Below are 21569 nucleotides of genomic sequence, written 5' to 3'. Positions count from 1 at the left end.
TTCAGCTCCGTCTTCGGGTCTTCAACTGGGTAACTCTCCCCGAGTGCTCTCGCGCGTCCCCCTTTATACCCCACCTGCGGACGTCGCTGCGAGCACCCACTTATTCGACCAATCGCTGGGCGCTGGCTACGATCCTCTTTTCCCACATCTCATCGTGCCTCACCACCCACGCCGCGCCGCCCCGTCATCTGTCACTCCCGGCGCGCGCGTCCACACCACGCACACAACGCGTGCCCAACCCCGCACCCCGCGCCGCCCCGTGATCCATCACTGTCACAGTCGGCGCACGTCAATACCACCACTACATATACACGGCGCGATCTTCGTATTGTGTTTGTTGAGTCCGGCGTTGCTGCTGGTGTAGACGCAGAGACGCCGACTGCAAATTTCACATTCAGGTTGGTGAAGCGAGTGCAAGATAGTGGGTGAGTGAATGAGTGTGAGTGAGTGAATGAGTGTGAGTGGGTGAGTGAATGATTGAGTGGGTGAGTGAATGATTGAGTGGGTGAGTGAATGATTGAGTCGGTGAGTAAGTGAATGCGTCTGAGTGAATGTGAGTTAGTGAGTGAATGAGTGTGGGTGAGTGAATGAGTGTGAGTGAGTGAATGAGTGTGAGTGTGTGAGTGAATGAGTGTGAGTGGGTGAGTGAATAAGTGAGTGGGTGAGTGAGTGAATGAGTCTGAGTGAATGTGAGTTAGTGAGTGAATGAGTGACTCAGAGTGAGTGAGTGAATGAGTGTGAGTGAGTGTGAATGAGTGTATAAATGAATGTGAGTTACTGAATGTGAGTGAGTGAGTGAAAGAGTGGGTGAGTGAGTGAATGAGTGTGGGCGAGTGAGTGATGATGGTGGCTTGTGTTGCAATCGAAGCGTCGCATGCTATTATTTAGACTGATTTGCCTTAATCTAAGTTGTATTGTGGTTGTTGTTGTTTGACTTGCATCCCACGGGGATTTTTGCACACAACGTTGGTGTACGGTGTTTTTTCTGCAATATTTTGCTGTCTTTTCTTGGATTTTCTGTTTACACTCAGTCACATATTCACTTTAAGATGTCTTTTTTTGTTCATGTTTTTGTTTTTTGTTTGTTGCGGTTGCACCCGATTCAAGAGCCGAATGGCTCACAGGGCTATACCTAACACATGAACTTGAAACTTGAAATTTTATTTGAAAATATTTTCTTCGTGACATTAACGAAAGAACCAAAGACTGACACATTCATACTTACGCGATCTAAACCCCCCCTCCCCCCAAAAAACTATATTATGTATGTATTAACGCGCGCGCGCATCTCCAACGAGGCAATGGTCGACGAGTGATTTTTTTTGTTTGTTTTGTTTTACCCTTTCTACGTGAATGGCAGCGTGGTGGGGGGAAAAAAAGAACGAGTAATGATAATAACGATAAGAGACTCCAACGTGATAACAAAGGTGCTGTCAATGGCTTAAACTAGTCTCTGCCGCTCGCTCTCCATCGATGTCAACGCATTAATTCTAGATTTGAAGCTTTCGTGACTGCAATGAATCATATTCTTAGGTTTTTTCGGTAAAGTCACGTAGGTAAAACATCAAAATTAATGAAAATAAAATAAAATAAAACAAAAATCACGACGTTTCGGAGGCAACACAAGTCTCCGTCATCAGGTGGGACCGTCACAGCCGAATTAGCTGCATCAAGTGAGGCAATGATTCAAGATGTAATCCCTTATAAGCAAGTTGAAGGGGGGAGGAGAGGGGGGGGGGGAGCTCATCAGAATGTGGTAGCCAATTAATGGAATGATGAGCTCCCCCCCCCCTCTCCTCCCCCCTTCAACTTGCTTATTAGGGATTACATCTTGAATCATTGCCTCACTTGATGCAGCTAATTCGGCTGTGACGGTCCCACCTGATGACGGAGACTTGTGTTGCCTCCGAAACGTCGTGATTTTTGTTTTATTTTATTTTATTTTCATTAATTTTGATGTTTTACCTACGTGACTTTACCGAAAAAACCTAAGAATATGTCAACGCATTGCCTGAAATAGTCTCCGTTGTGGTTTCCAGAGGCGCCTTCCTTGTGGTGACGATGCAAATTCTCTGGAGTGTTCACACTTTTTTGGAAGTACCCTGTGTAGTGTAGTGTATAGTGTAGTGTAAAGTGTAGTATATTCTAGTGTATAGTGTGCAATGCAGTAGCGTGGTGTATAGTAGCGTAGTGTATCGTGTAGTATATAGTAGTGCAGTGCATAGTAGTGTAGTGTCTAGTGTAGTTCATTCAAGTGTAGTGTAGTGCATAGTGTAGTATATACTAGTGTAGTGTATTGTGTAGAGTATAGTGTAGTGTATAGTAGTGTAGTGTATAGTGTAATATATTGTAGTGCAGTGTATAGTGTACTATACAGTAGTGTAGTGTATAGTAGTGTAGTGTAATGTAGTGTACTGTAGTGTAGTGTATAGTGTATTAGAAAGTAGTGTAGTGTATAGTGTAGTATATAGTGGTGTAGTATATAGTAGTGTAATGTATAGTGTATTACATAGGAGTGTAGTGTATAGTGTAGTGCATAGTAGTGTATTATTGTAGAATAGTGTATCGTAGTGTAGTGCATAGTGTGGTATATACTTGTGTCGTGTATAGTGTAGAATATAGTGTAGTATAGTGTAGTGTATAGTAGTGTAATGTATAGTATATTGCAGTGTAGTGTATAGTAGTGTTTAGTAGCGTAGTATATTAGTGTAGTGTATAGTAGTGTAGTGTATAGTGTAGTAAAGATTAGTGGAGTGTATAATGTAGCATATAGAAGTGTAGTATATACAGGATTGCTTCGAAAAATTGTTAACAATTCCAAGGACTATCATTTTTCATGGGAAATTTGCTGTCAATAGCTTCCAAAAAGCTCAAAGAGTCTCTGCCACTCGTTCGCCATCGTTGTCAACGTGCGTCCCGGGATCTCCTCCCGGCTTCATCACTCGCGGAATCGTTGCAGGTTCTCAGGGAGCGTTGAACAAACAATGTCGAAACACCCCGAGTTACTCTCGGGGAGGATCGCAAAGGTCGCGTGCATTTTGCCTAATGGACGCTTTCCTCGTAAAACTTGCCGGTGAATGACACCGTCCGCCTCGAATTGTTAACTTTATTGAGGGCTATTTATGAAGGATGGGCAGGTGAAACGCCTTTCACGGAGAACTTTGTACCATCGGGAATATACACATACACGTGACCTTATTGTTACGTTTTTTGAGTCCAATGTGGGACTGCAAATATCACGTTCAGGTTGGTCAAGCGAGTGCATGAGGGTGGAAGAGTGTGGTGAGTGAGTGAGTGAGTGAATGAGTGTGGGTGAGTGGGTGAGTGAGTGAATGAATAAGTGTGAGTGAGTACGTGAATGAGTGTGGGTGAGTGAGAGAGTGAATAAGTGTGGATGAGTGGGTGAATGAGTGTGGGTGAGTGAGTGAATAAGTGAATAAGTGTGGGTGAGTGAGTGAATGAGTGTGGGTGAGTGAATGAGTGTGGGTGAGTGAGTGAATGAGTGTGGGTGAGTGGGTGAATAAGTGTGGGTGAGTGAGTGAACGAGTGTGGGTGAGTGAATGAGTGTAGGTGAGTGAATGAGTGTGAGTGAGTGAGTGAATAAGTGTTGGAGGAGCGTGGTCAGCCAGGCGGGGTGTTGTTGGCTGTTGTTTTTGACCGGCTCTCTGGTTGTGTTGCATTGTGTTTCTAAGTTTACTAGGTTTCATATTCTTGGTTCTTTCGGTAAAGTCACGTAGAAGGGAAATAATAAAATACTAAAAATAAAACATAATAAAACAATTCTCACGACGTTTCGGCCACAACGCAAGCAGCCTACGTGACTTTATCGAAAGAACCAAGAACATGAACCTCAAAGAGTATCTGCCACTCGTTCTCCATCGTTGCCAATGCATTGCCTGGAATCTTCTCCGTTGTGGTCTCCAGAACCCGATGCAAATTCTCTGGACTGTTCACGTTTGGATAATTGTTTTTTTAACCCTTTTATCTGGCAACAAAACTGACACCTTTTTTACAAGGAGTCATGTTTGCATTGACCACAATACTTGCGGTCGGAATGCAAACAAAAAACACAACTCTGATAACACTGGTCAACACACTTTTTCTGGCATAAGGTATTCCAACGGTTTGAAGGTAACTTTAGGGTGCCGATTCCAAATCTGGCATCAGTTTTGTTTATCACATCAGGTTTGTGAGATATCAAATATTGCATTTTCAATAAAAAAAAAACTGCAGAAGAAAAATATTAAATAAATGTGGATATCTACATAAAATTATATTATAAACACACTATCTTAAAAATACAGCACCATATTTTAACACTAAAGCAGTCACTGACTCGCAACAACTTGCAATCATGAGTGACAGAGTTAATTTCGGGTAAAATCAATGAAAATGGGGTATGCCGATAGCATAAAAATGATATGATAGAGCAAATCTGAGATCAGATTTGGAATCAGCATCCTGAAATTAGTCTAAAACAGCTGCAAAAGTCCAGGCCAGAAAAAAATGTGTGAGTGAGTAAATTAATAAGTGTCAGTGAGTTGGTGAGTGAGTGAATGAGTGTGGGATGGTGAGTGAGTGAATGAGTGTGAGTGGGTGAGTCAGTGAATGAGTGTGAGTGGGTGAGTGAGTGAATGAGTGAGTAGCTGAGTGAGTGGGTGAGTCAGTGAATGAGTGTGAGTGGGTGAGTGAGTGAGTGAGTGAGTGAGTGAATGAGTGAGTAGCTGAGTGAGTGGGTGAGTCAGTGAATGAGTGTGGCTGAGTGTTTCACAACTCTGAAAGTTCGCGAGTCGGCGACCCTCCGTAACCGCACCGCACACTCAACATTCGTTGAGACATTTGAATCGATGTCTTCCATCGGTGCATGATCGTCATCTGCACCACGTCCTTTGAACACCTTCGTCATTAAGAGCCAAGGGGCTCCATTCGTTAACGGTAAGAGGCTGTAAGCTTACTAAATTGCTGCTTCGGTTGATGGCCGGTTTAACGAAACATTCAAACTCGATTCGAAGCTTTCGTGACATGCGGGAGCTACTCGTCGATTCTTTCGGTAAAGTCACGTGGAAAATGAAATATAATCAAATAATGGAATGCGCCGTTTCGATCGCAACGCAAGCAGCCATGGTCGGGTGAGAATGAATGAGAGAAAAACACGTCAAATAAATCGACACAGTGGCGTTGTCTTTCTGTTTTTCATTATTTGGAGGAGCGTGGTCAGCCAGGCGGGGTGTTGTTGGCTGTTGTGTTTGGCCGGCTCTCTGTGTTGTGTTGCTAGGTTTCATATTCTTGGTTCTTTCGGTAAAGTCGCGTAGAAGGGAAATAATAAAATAATACAAATATAAAACAATAAAAATTCAGAATTTCACACCTGATGATGATTGCTTGTGTTGCAGTCGAAACGTCGTGAGAATTTTTGTTGCGCCTTTTGGCGTCATCTGGTCCAACACCATGTGAGACTAGGCTCTAAGAAAAGCTATCTCGGGTGTGGACCAATCAATTTCAAGGACAGTGCATACATTATCAGAGTTTTTTTTTATTTCGACCGCAGGTATTGTGGTCAATGCAAACATGACTCCTTTCCTGTTAATAGCTTTCAAAAAAGTTCAAAGAGTCTCTGCGCGTGCATTTTTGCGTAGTGGACGCTTTCCTCGTAAAACTTCAAAGTGAACGGTAACCGGCCGTCCGAAGTTGTTAACTTTGTTGACTGCTATTCATGAAGAGTTTGGGCAGGTGAAACTCCTTCCAAGGAGAACTTTGAACGATCGGGGATATACTTACACACGCGATCTTATTATCACGTCTATTGAGTCCGGCGTGGGAGCAGGTTTGGACTGCAAATATCACGTTCAGGTTGGTCAAGCGAGTGCATGAGGGTGGAAGAGTGTAGTGAGTGAGTGAGTGCATGAGGGTGGAAGAGTGTGGCGAGTGAGTGAATGAGTGTGGGTGGGTGAGTGGGTGTGAGTGAGTGAATGAGTGTGCGTGGGTGAGTGGGTGAATGAGTGTGGGTGGGTGAGTGGATGAATGTGTATGGGTGGGTGAGTGAATGAGTGTGAGTGGGTGAATGAGTGTGAGTGGGTGAATGAGTGTGAGTGGGTGAGTGGATGTGAGTGAGTGAATGAGTGTGCGTGGGTGAGTGGGTGAATGTGTGTGGGTGAGTGGGTGAGTGGGTGTGAGTGAGTGAATGAGTGTGCGTGGGTGAGTGGGTGAATGAGTGTGGGTGGGTGAGTGGATGAATGTGTATGGGTGGGTGAGTGAATGAGTGTGAGTGGGTGAATGAGTGTGAGTGGGTGAATGAGTGTGAGTGGGTGAGTGGATGTGAGTGAGTGAATGAGTGTGCGTGGGTGAGTGGGTGAATGTGTGTGGGTGAGTGGGTGAGTGGGTGTGAGTGAGTGAATGAGTGTGCGTGGGTGAGTGGGTGAATGAGTGTGGGTGGGTGAGTGGATGAATGTGTGTGGGTGGGTGAGTGAATGAGTGTGAGTGGGTGAATGAGTGTGAGTGGGTGAATGAGTGTGAGTGGGTGAGTGGGTGTGAGTGGGTGAATGAGTGTGAGTGGGTGAGTGAGTGTGAGTGGGTGAATGAGTGTGAGTGAGTGAGTTAGTGAGTGAATGAGTGTGGGTGGGTGAGTGAATGAGTGTGGGTGAGTGAATGAGTGTGAGTGGGTGAATGAGTGTGAGTGGGTGAATGAGTGTGAGTGGGTGAATGAGTGTGAGTGAGTGGGTGAATGAGTGATTGAATGAGTGTGGGTGGGTGAGTGAATGAGTGTGAGTGAGTGAGTGAGTGAATGACTGTGGGTGAGTGTGGATATGTGGGTGAGGGCAAGTGAGCGAGTGAGTGAATGAGCGTGAGTGAGTGAATTAGTGTGAGTATGAGTGAATTAGTGTGTGTAGGTCGGTGTGATTGAATGAGTGCTTGGGTGTGAGTGAGTGACTGTGGGTAGGTGGGTGAGTGGGTGAGTGAGTGAGTGAATGAGTGTTGGTGGGTAGGTGAGTGGTTGGGTGGGTGAGTGAGTAAGTGTAGGTGGGTGAGTGAATGATTGTGGGTGAGTGAGTGACTGAGCGAATGATTGTGGGTGAGTGGGAGCGGTAGTGTAGTGGTTAGCTCTACGCTGCGCTATGAACCCGCCAGCCAGAGTTTGATTCCCGCTCACGGCCAACACCGGTGACGATTATCTGAACCAGTCCTGGGCCTCCCCTAGGTCGACTCAGCCTCTATTGAGTTACCTGCTACGGTGCGTATACATAACCACTAGGGAGACAAAGGCGGCCGGGCGTGGTGTTGTCACTATTGAGACCGGGAGGTCTATAGTGCATGCTGGTAGTGGTGATGGTGGTTGTAGTGGTGGTGGTAGTGGTGATAATGGTAGTGGTGATGGTGGTAGCGTGTCTGTGTGTTGTCACTATTGAGACCGGGAGAACTTACGACTCCCGGATCGAACAAGCTGCAACTGGACCATACCATTTCATGACAGATGTGATTCGTCAGGAGCGAGCGCACAAACCGACTAAGGAGGAATTGATTCGTGCAAAGCCAACAGAAGAAAAGTCTCTTCCCATCGCATCCGGCTCAATCATAGTAATTGACCCACGTAATATTTGTTTCATTGTTGACCGTAACGATCAGAAATATATTTAGATAGATAGATAGATCCGGGGTCTTTATCGGCGTATATTTATATCTCTCTCTCTCTCTCTCTTTGTTTTGTGTCACACGCGGCTGCTGATGTAGACGCAGAGACATCGACTGCAAATGTCACGTTCAGCTTGGTCAAGTGAGTGAGTGCGTGGGCGAGTGTGGGTGAGTGAGTTTATGTGGGTGAGTGTGAGTGAGTGTGGGTGGGTGAGTTTAGGTGTGTATGGGTGGGTGAGTGTGGGTGGGTGAGTGTGAGTGAGTGGGCGAGTGTGGGTGAGTGAGTTTATGTGGGTGAGTGCGAGTGCGTGAATGAATATGAGTGGATGGTGTTGTATATGTCGGGTTATGAAAAATTGATAGAAATGTAACAAAAAATAAATGATGATGCGAAAAAGGCGTAATTTTTAACATTATGCTAATTATGTAATTATGTATACATTATGATAATTATGTGCACAATCGTGTTGCTTTATGCGAATGTTTCTGAATATGCTAATGTTGGCAGTTATGATAATTGGGCTTAGCTTCGTTGTCCAGGATCGTATTTATCAATTGGGATAAGGCAATTATTCTTGCTTAAACTTTTATTGATTATATCTTAGTGTGTTATGTTAGGTCTCCAAATTCATATCTCAACGCAGGATACAGTTCTTATAAATAAGATTGTTACGCATGAATTTAGGAAAGAAACACTCAGACACTTCTGTGTTAAGCAATTTTTATTCTAAACAAAAACATGACACTCTAATTTGCGAACTCTCATGCTTCGAATTATCCACGGTACCATCGGGGAATTTTCCTTCCGCGAGCAGTATAGGTAACCATCAAGAATTGCGTTGTTTCACTTTGGCAACCGCACATATCATTAATTCCACCACGCAACGCGAGCTTAGACGGCGATGGAGAGTCTTTAAAGCAGGCATGCAATGATATTCATACGAAAGGCAATTAAAGCAAATTATTATACCCCAAAAGTATACGTCAATAGATTCATCGGCAAGATTGTATAATTAACGAAATGTCTTGGAACAATTGTGTGCGTCGGTGGACGTACCCTCTTACGGAAGATTCATATCTCTGACGAAGCTTTAATTAATTAAGGTTCTATGGCAAAGAAACAGGTTTAACACGATATTCTCTCTCTGTGAGCGTGTAGATTCGTGACGAAGGTTTCAAAAGTTTAGTTTACATCGATGAATCTATTGGTAATTTATGCGGTTAAAAAAATAAACGAAGATAAAAAAAAACGGAGGTACTTATAAACGACGTATTCGTATCACTCGGTGAGCCGCGATGCCTTCACGGCCAGCTGATGGTCCATGCACTTTGACAATTAGTCTTCTTATGATTAGCTAGGATCGATTCCATTGTGTGGGGGCATTTGATTGTCCCCTTGATAAATTATTGTGTGAGCAGACATCGGGCGCGTCGTGGGTGTATGAGTGTGGGGGGTGGGATACGAACGGCTTGGAGAAGTTTTTCCTCTCGCACGTGGCGTGTCTGCAGCGAGCCGTCAGCTTTCTCTCTCCGCTGCTAGCTGAGCGTCGTCGGTCCGATGCTGTCCTTGGAGAGGCTCGGTCGCTAAGTGGCGCCCGGTGGCGCCCGGTGGCGACGGTGGCGCTTGGCGGCTAGTGCGCTGGCGAGCTTAGCACCTGGGCACTGGGCGACGCGGCTGTGCGCGCTCTCCGGCTGCGGGTTCTCTGGCGATGAACGATGCTCTCGTTCATCTTCTTGGTTCTTTCGGTAAAGTCACGTAGAAGGGAAATAATCAAATAATAAAAATACAACTTTATAAAATAATTATCACGACGTTTCGGCCGCAACGCAAGCAGCCGTCCTCCGGTGAAGAACAAGTCTGTCGGAAAGACTGTCTGAATGAATTAATTCATTCAGATGCTGGTCTTCCCCTGAGGACGGCTGCTTGCGTTGTGGCTGAAACGTCGTGAGAATAATTTTATTATGTTTTATTTTTATTATTTTATTATTTCCCTTCTTCGTGACTTTACCGAAAGAACCAAGAAGATGAATCCCTGCAGTCACGAAAGCTTTAAATCGAAATTTGATGCTCTCGTTCGTTGCTTGGTCGACGTTGGGTGCTTTCGCTATTTCACGAGTGATACCTGGAATCTTCGCCAGTCTCACTCGCACTACTTCTTCTGTTGGCACAGAATTCTTGCTTTGTTTAGCATGTCGCTACCCAGCCAGCCCCTCCATACTTGTTGAGTTGCTGAATCTTCTTCTGCGTCGGTGGTGATGATGTTTTCGATGTATGGCCGTGTCTCTGCTTTAATCTGAAAAATCTCTCTGCTTGGCACGCCTGCTTGCAAAGGGCCGGAACCATCCTTTGTTTCGTTCGCTTGTGTGTGGACACAGCTGCATACGTGTCCGTGTGTGTGTTCTGATTTATTAAAATAATTAAGTTCTTCAAACGAAGCAGTGTGCCGGATTGTCCGTTCATCCTCTGCGATAATTAACCTGGAAGGGTGGGGGGGGTCTTCCTCGCGGGGAGGGTGTTACTTTGTCTCGCACAACTTCCAAGTTTTCCGTTTTCTTTTAATGCACGGGCATAAGTAGTACTGATCACATACCTGCATTTTCCATAAATATGCTAAATTCCTCTTGATATGCATATTATTTTGTCAAGGCGCCCTTTTCCACCCTTCCAACCCAGCTTATATATATGCTCCAAGCACGTGTGCTGTTTCATTAAGACGATGTCGCCTCGACAGACCTGGTTTTCACCTGAGGACGGCTGCTTGCGTTGTGGCCGAAACGTCGTGAGAATTGTTTTATTATGTTTTATTTTTATTATTTTATTACTTCCCTTCTACGTGACTTTACCGAAAGAACCAAGAAGATTTCCGTTTTCTGTTTGGAAGTTTAAAAATGAGACTCACTTTATTTATTATAGCATTATTGTATTTTTGATTGTAAGTGATTCAAGGTATGTTGTAGCCGGGTTCACGGTTTTTCCATCGAGGTTTGATGTTTTTTTTTTATGGGGAGATGTTCCTTGCTTGTGTGTGCAAATCTTGCTATCCGTGCTGTGTGAAGACAAAGGCGGTTGCGAGGCTTTTTATTTATTTCGCCTTTAATTCTTCTAGATGACCTTTTGTCTACTACTCGCAGGGTTTTACTAACCTTCGTTCCACTGCCTGTATCCTGGGTTTGTGCTGTTTGTTCTCGGGTTATTATTATTATTTTATCTGATATCCCGAGGCTAGGGAATTCGTTTTGGCTTTGGAACGACCCTGACTGCCATAATTATTATTTGATGCTTCGGTCAGGTCGCGTTGAAAATTATTCAAGGTAACCATAACATTAGTATCTTGTATATAAAAGTCTCCACGCGCTCGCGCTTGCGGGGAATTGGGCTCTCGAACGGTGGCCTCGATGTAGAAATAAAATTGCCAGGCGGCACGCCCTAAGCCCGGCGGTGGGAATAGGGCTAATCCGTTTTAATTAACACATTTGTGCGGTTTCTATTATTCATTATTTACTTATTGCTCGTCATCGACCGTACCAACTGACGCCAATTTCGTGGTGTGGGGGGGGGGGGGGGGACCCTCCCAAGTGCTCGAGCTCACGGGGGACATTTCCTTATACGCGAAAATAGCAGCCGCTATTTTTTTGCGCGATCCGTGGTGAGCCACCTGCACGGGTACGGTGCAGCACGCAGCCATCTCCGCGTTAGTGCTGGTTTACGTGGGGAGTGTGCGGCGGGGAGCCAGCCACTAGCCATGCTTCACAGAGGACGCTGGTGCAGGATAGCGGAGAAGGAGGGGGGCGTTAGCCCCCACAATGGTGTCAGAAGTGGGATGACCCCCCACACCTCGAAGGGAGAGAGGCACGCCATCCCAAGCTAAGGTAAGATGTCCTCTTCGCCCCCCCCCACAACACGATGCGTCCACTTTATACTACACGTTCCGTACATAATACTATTTTACTGTCGATTTAAAGCTTTCGTGACTGCAGGGATTCATATTCTTGGTTCTTTCGGTAAAGTCACGTATAAGGAAATAATAAAATAATAAAAATAAAACATTATTATTTTATAATTTTTACTTGTATTATTTTATTATTATATTATTATGTTTTGCTTTTATTTTTTTATTATTTCCTTCTACGTGACTTTACCGAAAGAACCAAGAAGATGAATATTTTACTGCTTACATAACATTATTCTTGCACGGGCGGGGGATGCGGGGGGCGGGGCTCAGCCCCTAGTCTGGCAACGTGCCAACTCCGCCGCCTCGCCAATGTAGTTCAGGACGGAGGCTACACATTGCAAAGGGCTCAACACACCTTTGGTAAGTACAAAGTTCCTTGATTCTTACGCTAACAACTCAAGTCCATTGTTTACTATTGTTAAACACATTAGTTTACGAACATTACAATAATAATGTTTGTGTGCTGATGAAAAAAATCTACTTCATTGCTTAATATTATGAAACAAATACGTTGCCAGATATTTCTATGTTTATCTTTGTGTGCACATACCAACTCTGAATTTCGATTTAAAGCTTTCGTGACTGCAAGGATTCATCTTCTTGGTTCTTTCGTTAAAGTCACGTAGAAGGGAAGTAATAAAATAATAAAAATTAAACATAATAAAAAAATTCTCTTATTTTATTACTTCCCTTCTACGTGACTTTACCGAAAGAACCAAGAAGATGAATACCAACTCTGGTTCATTGTTTATCTTTCATTTACACTTATTTCTGCTTATTTCTTCAATGTATTTGTATTGTTTCCATCGCTCACGTCACGCTATTTACTCATACGTAGTACTGCGATACTGATAGCTGTGCCATCATCGGGGATTGCTGTGCCCGTCAATGTGTGTGTGTGAGTCCATGTGTGTGTCTTTGAGTCCATATGTGTGTGCGTGTAGAGCCATGCGTGTCTAACTCCATGTGGTTGTCTGTCTTTTTCGAACGGACAACGCCCGATGTGCGTGTGTACGTCGAAGTGTGTGCGTGTCAGTCCATTTGTGCGCGTATCAGTCGCTGTGTGTGTGTAAGTCCATGTGTGTGTGTTAGTTGATGTGTGTGCATGGCTTCATCTGAGTGTGTAAGTCAATGTGCATTTGTGTGTCTGTGTGTCAGTCGATGTGTATGTGTGTGTGTGTGTGTACGTCCATATGTGTGTGTAACTCAATGTGTATGTATCTAAAGTGTATGTCTATACGTGTGTGAGTCCATATGTGTGTAAGTACATATGTGTGTTTACGTCAATGTGTGTGTGTCAGTCCACGTATGTCTGTGTACGTCGAAGTGTGTGTGTGTAAGTCCATGTGTGTGTATCAGTCGCTGTGTGTGTGTCAGTTCACGTATGTGTGTGTGTACGTCGATATATGTGTGTAACTCCATGTGTGTACATCTCAAGTGGATGTCTATGTGTGTGAGTCCATATATGTGCGTGTGTAAGTCGATGTGTTTGTGTGTGAGTCGATGTGTGTGTGTGTGTCTCAGTCCATGTGCGTGTGTGTTAGTCGCTATATGTGCGTTGCTCCATGTGAGTCAGTGTAAGTCCATTTCTTTGCATGTATGTAGGTCTATGTGTGCGTGTGAGTGAATGTATGTGCTTTACTGACCTGGTCAAGGCCTATGATACCATCAGTAGGCCTGGCCTCTGGGTTGTTCTTCATGCTTTCGGAGTCCCTCAAACTTTGCTCACGATCCTTAAGGACCTTCATGATGGTGAGCGTCAAACTACGTAGCCGTCAGTCAGAGCCATTCCCTCTACACCTCGGGGTGTGACAGGGATATCCTCTGGCTCCCACATTATTTAACATATCTTTTGACCATGTAGTTCGTGAAGCCTTCAATGGCTATACCGGTGGAATTACCATATGGTACAGATACAATGGGAGGCTGATCGATGCCCGGGTGCGGTCAAGGGATGCCTCCCTATTGCTCAACCATGTTATGTATGCCGATGCTCCTGGTGATTGCTGCTCACTGCTGCTGAACCTGGAGCTTGCCACTAAGAGGTGGGGCCTTACAATCAGCCCCATCAAAACTAAGCACTTGCTTGGGTATTTTATACCATCGAACAATCCACCCCCACAACTCACAATTGGTGATGCAGCAGTTGTGGAGAGATTGCCGAGATTCCCATACCTCGCCAGTGTGCTCATGACCGGCTCCGGTTTAACAGCAGAGGTCTCACTCCAAATCAGTCGGGCGCCATTATCTTTCCATCGGCTGCGTTACGCTGTGTGGAAGCTACCTGGTCTCTCGCTCCACATGAAGCTCCAGGTCTTCTCGGCCATGGTAATTCCCTCCCTTCTTTACGCTTGCGAAACGTGCACCCCCCTAATGGAACATCTTCGCCGGTTACAAACATTTATGCTGGCCTGCTAACGATCCATCCTGGGTTTAACCATATATGTGTGTGTGTGTGTGTGCGTCTAAGTCGATGTGTTTCTATGTGTGTGGGTCAATGTCTGTGTGTAAGTCCATGCGTGTGTCTGCCTTTTTCGCCTGGGCAATGCCGGGTACTTACTGCTAGTTGAATTAATAAATAAGGAGTCCACTGGTGAAGATTATAGCCTGGTTTTTAATTGGAGTGAGTGTGAGGATCGATAATGTTTGCTTCATCTTTGTCGCTAAGTTTTGGATTTTGGTTATTAGAAGAAACATGAAAAAGTTAACCAAAGCATTTAGAGTTTCCCGATCGTGGTTGTCCTTCTGGTTTGCCTTGCCACTAGCAGCCTGCTTGCATTTTCCAATGGGGCTGTGATTTTGCTTTAATTCAGCGGGTGGTGTGCTCTCTGGCAGCTCATTCTCAATTAATGTGGGTGCTTCATCACGTGTTTGTACCGAATTTTGCATCTCCGTTAAGCCCATTTGTTTTTCCGTATTACCTGTTTCTCTATTCCCTCCTGGTATAGCTGGTGGGGGAATCGGTCGCAAATGGGCAGATTGTGTTTTACCTCCCATGTGCCGTCGCATAGGGTACTGATATGATTCTGCTCTTGACCTCCACATCCTGCGATTCTCGTAAATACTTGGCTTTGTGCGCTGGGGTCGCCTCCAATGTGTGTTCCAACCTCCCGCTGGATTGCTATCTTGCCATCTGTGCGTGGGTGTTCGCTCCTCTCTGCATTGTGGGGCGGCTCGGTGCATGGAATGCCTCGTATTTGGAGTGCGATGGCTGCTTGTGTGCTTTTTATTTCTCTCTGAGAGGCTGTGTTCATGATCCCTCTCCCTGTGTGTTGGGTCCGAATTATGATTCTTAGCTCTGTATGGCCATGCCATGTGTAATAAAGGTCGTTGAAGCGACTTCTGGAATCCGGTCTTTAGTCGTCTTTCATTACAACACTCCTTCACGCTGCTGACAGACAGCGTTTTATGGTTTATCTACGTGACTTTACCGAAAAAACCTAAGAATATGAATCCTTGCAGTCACGAAAGCTTCAAATCTAGAAAAGCGTGAGAGGGATAGAAAGAGAGACGCGCACAGCCACGTGGCAGCCTGGACCCCCGCTCTCGCGTGGCCCCTTCCCTTCGTTCGTTCCAGTTCTGACCACGTGTTGTTCGTCTCCACCCCTATTTAATACCCGGGTCACGTGGTACGTTTCCACCAATCCTGGTTAGCCTCTATGGAATCTTCCAGACTCCACCGTAGGCTCCCGGGACCATGCCCCTGACTCCTCTCCCCATTGGCTATGGCTAGAGCCAGCAGAACCAATTCTCTACTTACAGCTGTCACCTTTCCATTACGCCAGGGCCACGCCCCTAGGCTTCCCCCCATTGGCTATGGACCAGGACCGGCAGAGCCAATCATCGTGACGAGTTGTGATCCGTCAACGACCCGGATAGAACCTCACATTACACATGTAAGCTTTATTCTTTATGTGATGTAAGGAGGCTGTATCTGGGTCCAAAACCATTCCCACAATTTCTGTAATCTCTGGACTCAAGGATTCAAAACATAATTTTAAACATTTTGTCACCTTCGTGATATTGATTCACATCACCTGCGTAGTACGCTCTTTTAAATCGTAGGAGGTAATCTCGCGGATCCTAGTCCACGCCCTGGGTCATCGATTTTACAGCATTAAACCCCTCAGTCAGTGTCGAATATTCTCCAAACTTCCAAATAACTGCCAGGCTCAGTTGTTTGAAATCATTCCTAACCTTGTATGGTAGCGACTTTACCCATGGTATAGACTGTCCATGTAAACTTATTTTCAGCAGACTCGCTTTCTCATCCCGTCTCCTCAGACCTCTGATCATTGCCTCTGCTTCTACTCTTAGGTTTTTTTCGGTAAAGTCACGTAGGTAAAAATAAAAATAAGTAATACAAATAATAGAAATCATAATAGAAATAAAATAATAAATCACGACGTTTCGGAGGTAACACAAGTCTCCGTCATCTGGTGGGACCGTCACAGCCAAATTCACTGCATTAATATGCGAACTGTCATGCTTGGAATTATCCACGGTACCATCGGGGAAATTTCCTTCTGCGAGCAGTATAGGTAACCATCAAGAATTGTTTCACTTTGGCAACCGCACATATCATTAATTCCACCGCGCAACGTGAGCTAAGATGGCGATGGAGAGTCTTTAAAACAGGCATGCAATGACATGTATACGAAAGGCAATACATGCAATTATTACTGTATACCCCAAAGGCAAAGTATACATTCATAGATTCATCAGCAAGATTATATATTTAACGAAATGTCTTGGAACTATGGTGTGCGACGGTGAGCGTGCCCTTTTACGGAAGATATCTGTAGCTAAGCTTTAATGCGTGGACAAGGTTATATGGCAAAGAAACAGGTCTAACACGATATTCTCTCTCTGTGAGCGTGTAGAATCGTGACGAAGGTTTCGAAAGTTTTGTTTACATTGATGACTCTATTGGTAATTTATGCGATAAAAAAACGAAATAAAACAAATAAAAAAACGACTAAGGCACTTATAAACGACGTATTCACTGCCAGCTGATGTGAATGAGTGAATGATTGAGTGGGTGAGTAAGTGAATGAGTGAGTGAATGTGGGTGAGTGAATGAGTGTGAATGAGTGTATAAATGATCGTGAGTTAGTGAATGAGAGTGAGCAAGTGAATGAATGGGAGTGAGTGAGTGAAACAGTGGGTGGGTGAGTGAATGAGTGTGGGTGAGTGAGTGATGGTTGCTTGTGTTGCAATCGAAACGTCGCATGCTATTATTTAATTTGAAAATATTTTTTTCGTGACTTTATCGAAAGAACCAAAGAGTGACACATTCATACTTACGCGATCTAACCCCCCCCTCCCCAAACAAAACTATATTACGGGGTGTTTTATTATCTATGTATTTATTAACACGCACGCACGCGCGCGCGCATCTCCAACGAGGCAATGGTCGAAGACTGATTGTTTTTTTAGTTGTTTTTTACCGTTCCACGTGAATGGCAGCGTGCCTAAAAAAATGGCAACACTTCACGGTGATTATCGTTTTTGGTGGGGGGGAAAAGAACGGGTGATAATAAGGATAAGAGACTCCAACGTGATAACAAAGGTGCTGTCAATGGCTTCGAAGAGTCAAAGAGTCTCTGCCGCTCGCTCTCCATCGCTGTCAACGAATTGCCTGGCATCTTCTCCGTTAAATTTTGATTTAAAGCTTTCGTGACTGCAGGGATTCATCTTCTTGGTTCTTTCGGTAAAGTCACGTAGAAGGGAAGTAATAAAATAATAAAAATAAAACATAATAAAATTATTCTCATGACGTTTCGGTCACAACGCAAGCAGCCGTCCTCAGGTGAAAACCAGGTCCGTCGAGGCGACAGAGTCTGAATGAAACAGCACACGAGCTTGGAGCATATATATAAGCTGGGCGCCTTGACAAAGGAATTTGCATATCAAGAGGAATTTAGCATATATTAATGGGAAATGCAGGAATGTGATTAGTACTACATATGCATGTGCATTATGCAGGATTAACAGCATCAAAGGGAGCTGCAGTTGCTGCTGCTGCTGCTGCAGTTGCTGCTGCTGCTGCAGTTGCTGCTGCTGCTGCAGTTGCTGCTGCTGCTGCAGTTGCTGCTGCTGCTGCAGTTGCTGCTGCTGCTGCAGTTGCTGCTGCTGCTGCAGTTGCTGCTGCTGCTGCTGCAGTTGCTGCTGCTGTTGCAGTTGCTGCTGCTGCTGCAGTTGCTGCTGCTGCTGCAGTTGCTGCTGCTGCTGCAGTTGCTGCTGCAGTTGCTGCTGCTGCTGCTGCAGTTGCTGCTGCAGTTGCTGCTGCTGCTGCTGCAGTTGCTGCTGCTGCTGCAGTTGCTGCTGCTGCTGCAGTTGCTGCTGCTGCTGCAGTTGCTGCTGCTGCAGTTGCTGCTGCAGTTGCTGCTGCAGTTGCTGCTGCTGCTGCAGTTGCTGCTGCTGCTGCAGTTGCTGCTGCTGCTGCAGTTGCTGCTGCTGCTGCAGTTGCTGCTGCTGCTGCAGTTGCTGCTGCTGCTGCAGCTGCTGCTGCAGTTGCTGCTGCAGTTGCTGCTGCTGCAGTTGCTGCTGCTGCTGCAGTTGCTGCTGCAGTTGCTGCTGCTGCTGCAGTTGCTGCTGCTGCTGCAGTTGCTGCTGCTACTGCTGCAGTTGCTGCTGCTGCTGCAGTTGCTGCTGCTGCTGCTGCAGTTGCTGCTGCTGCTGCTGCTGCTGCAGTTGCTGCTGCTGTTGCTGCAGTTGCTGCTGCTGCTGCTGCAGTTGCTGCTGCTGCTGCTGCAGTTGCTGCTGCTGCTGCAGTTGCTGCTGCTGCTGCAGTTGCTGCTGCTGCTGCTGCTGCAGTTGCTGCTGCTGCTGCAGTTGCTGCTGCAGTTGCTGCAGTTGCTGCTGCTGCAGTTGCTGCAGTTGCTGCTGCTGCAGTTGCTGCTGCAGTTGCTGCTGCTGCTGCAGTTGCTGCTGCTGCTGCAGTTGCTGCTGCAGTTGCTGCAGTTGCTGCTGCTGCAGTTGCTGCTGCTGCAGTTGCTGCTGCTGCTGCTGCAGTTGCTGCTGCAGTTGCTGCTGCAGTTGCTGCTGCTGCTGCAGTTGCTGCTGCTGCTGCAGTTGCTGCTGCTGCTGCTGCAGTTGCTGCTGCTGCTGCTGCAGTTTTTGCTGCTGCTGCTGCTGCTGCAGTTGTTGCTGCTGCTGCTGCTGCTGCTGCTGCAGTTGCTGCTGCTGCTGCAGTTGCTGCTGCTGCTGCTGCAGTTGCTGCTGCTGCTGCAGCTCCTCCAGCAAGCAAGGCTGCGTTGGCTGGGTCATGTAGCCCGCATGCCCAGCCACCGCATGCCGAAACAGCTTTTGTTCGGCCGGATCGAGGGGGCTAAACGGGCGCGGCACAAGCTAGAGAAAAAATGGATTGATGTGGTACAGGAGGACGTGGAGCTGAGTGGACTTGCCGATGACTGGTACCAGCAGTGTCACGATCGGCCTCTGTGGAGGAGGCTCGTGAAGGACGCTACTGGGCAGTTGGAGGCAGTCGCCCTCCAGCAACAACGGAGGGCGAAAGAGCGACGCTCAAAACAACGAGTGGAGCGCCGGGTGGCTAAAGCACAGCAAGTTGGCACAGTAGGGGGCACAGGTGGTGCATCAGCCAGTCATCTCGGTCATCTCAGTCAGTCGACCCGTGGCACCTGGGTCTGCCCCGTGACCTTTTGCCAGCGGGCGTTCGACACTTCACGTGGCCTCAAGGTGCACATAGCCTGGCACAAGCGTCGTGGTGACGTCACCGCCACTTAGTGGCGAATGGCGGTTGTTGTTGTGGGTGAGTCTCGGTGAGTGTGAGTGAGTGGGTGAGTCTCGGTGAGTGAGTGTGGGTTGGTATTGGTGGGTGAGTTTCGGTTTGTATGGGGTGAGTGTGGGTGAGTCTGGGTGAGTGAGTGGGCGAGTGTGGGTGAGTGAGTGGGCGAGTGTGGGTGAGTAAGTGAATGAGTGTGGGTGAGGGTGAGTGAGTGTGTGAGTGGGTGGGTGTGGGTGGGTGAGTGTGGGTGGGTGAGTGTGGGTGGGTGTGGTTGAGCGTGGGTGGGTGTGTGTGGATATGATTAAAAACACGATTAAATGTTGTATTAATAAGCTTGTGCCGGAGGCCAGGGGTGGATAGTCTTCTACTCGGGGCAGGAGATTGCCAAACAACAGGGAGTGGCTTTTCTGAACAAAATAATGAAGGGGACGTTGGAGCATAGCGGTGAGGTGTGGAAGCTGTAAGCCCCAGGCTACTGTGGGCTAAACGGGTGCGGCATGGGCTAGAGAAGAGATGGAGTGATGTGGTACAGGAGGATGTGGAGCTGAGTGGACTTGCCGATGACAGGTACCAGCGGTGTTAAGATCGGCCTCTGTGGAGGAGGCTCGTGAAGGACGCTACTGGGCAGTTGGAGGCAGTCGCCCTCCAGCAACAACGGAGGGCGAATGAGCGACGCTCACAACAACGAGCGGAGCACCGGATGGCTAAAGCACAGCAAGTTGGTACAGTAGGGGGCACAAGTGGTGTATCAGCCAGTCGTCTCAGTCAGTCGAACTGTCCCATCTGGGTCTGCCCCGTGACCTCCTGCCAGCGGGCGTTCGACACTTCGCCGAGCCTCAACGTGCACATAGCCTAGCAAAAGCGTCGTGGGTGACGTCACCCCCACTTAGTGGAGAATGGCGGTTGTTGTTGTTGGGTGAGTGAGTTAGTGAATGAGTGTGAGTGTGTGAGTGAATGAATGTGAGTGAATACGAGAGTTAGTGAATGAGTGTGAGTGAGTGAATGAGTGTGAGTGAATGAATGTGAGTGAATACGAGAGTGAGTGAATGAGTGTGAGTGAGTGAATGAGTGTGAGTGTGGTTGAATGAGTGAGTCTAGGTGAGTTTGCGTGAGTGGGTGGGTGAGTGAGTGAGTGAGCACTTGCCCCACAATAATCTGTTACAGGCTACACGGGGGATCTTTGTCTTTGTGTGTCGTTATTCTGGAGACCGGGAGATCGATATTGGAAGACGGTCAGTCGCTGCGTTCACTAACGTTCCTTGCTCAACCACAGAGTTGGTGGGTTGGCATCTTCCACTCTGAGAAACAATTCCCCTCGGGGGGCCAAACACCACTATACACGACACTATACACTACACTATTCTACACTATACACTACTATACACTAAACCACTACACTTCTATACTATATACTACACTATACACTGCACCACTATACACTGCACCACTATACACTACACTATACACTACTCACCGTACTATACACTACACTATACACTACACACTACTACACTACATTATACACTACACCACAATACACTACATTATACACTACACTATACACGAGGGCTGTACTAGTGACGAATTGGCACGTTCTGTTTACGTGACACAACCCTTACTAATTGGCTGTCGGGTGATGGCGGGTTTTTCAACGACGCAACATTTGTATACCTACACGATCTAGCCCCCCCCGCCCCCCAAAAAAATAAGACCTCTATATTAAAACAGCACCTGCGGGCGAAACGTTGAGAGCGTTCGAAGGCTCGAAGGGTGGAACCTTGACCCCCCCCCCTCCAATCTCAGGCGGCGAGATTGGAGGAAAGGCTCTAGCCGGTCTGCCCTGCGGTCACCCCGACCGCCGCCAACCCCATTCTCCTCCCCTTTACAATCCTCGTGCGTTGGATAGATATGATCACAGTGTGTAACAGGATTTTTGTTCCTGGGTAGTAACTGTTATTTCCTAATTGCTTTGCCTCAAGTTCTTAAAGATGGATATTATTCCCCCACAAACTTTGCTTTTGTGACCAGGACACAAAAACAAAGTTGTTAATCCACTCCATTAATAACACGATTTTTGTTCGAGTAGTAAGTGTTATTTCTTAACTAGGTTGTTTTAAGGGGCATATGGCGCCCCTCAAAACCATTCACGGCCTTCGGCCAGGAAAGTCACAATTTGCACACAAACGACGCATTCACGCAAGCACCTGATGCTGTTTTTAAGTTTTGAAATGAAACATCTC

At 46.5% G+C, this 21569-nt stretch overlaps 1 protein-coding gene across 11 annotated transcripts in view; it reads left to right on the top strand.

Moving 5' to 3' along the window:
* Positions 1 to 324: 324 nt before the first annotated feature.
* The window catches only part of LOC144733139 (NXPE family member 2-like), a 37733-nt gene continuing 16488 nt past the window's right edge, over positions 325 to 21569 (top strand). Inside the window, exons 1-2 of one of the 11 annotated variants that reach the window (XM_078614898.1) lie at positions 5550 to 5850; positions 7726 to 7768. The gene's annotated coding sequence lies outside the window, so the exon portion shown is untranslated. Of the gene's footprint in view, positions 399 to 5549; positions 5851 to 7012; positions 7573 to 7725; positions 7777 to 11777; positions 11940 to 19621; positions 20608 to 21569 lie in introns of those variants that run through there. The other 10 variants (XM_078614904.1, XM_078614905.1, XM_078614901.1 and 7 more) reach the window with 10 other exon arrangements.

This window comes from Lampetra planeri, chromosome 45, assembly GCF_965212315.1.
Source record: "Lampetra planeri chromosome 45, kcLamPlan1.2.h2, whole genome shotgun sequence".
NCBI classification, from domain to species: Eukaryota; Metazoa; Chordata; class Hyperoartia; order Petromyzontiformes; family Petromyzontidae; genus Lampetra; species Lampetra planeri.
Note: the sequence above shows the minus strand (reverse complement) of the source record. Positions and strands in the feature narration are given on the sequence as shown.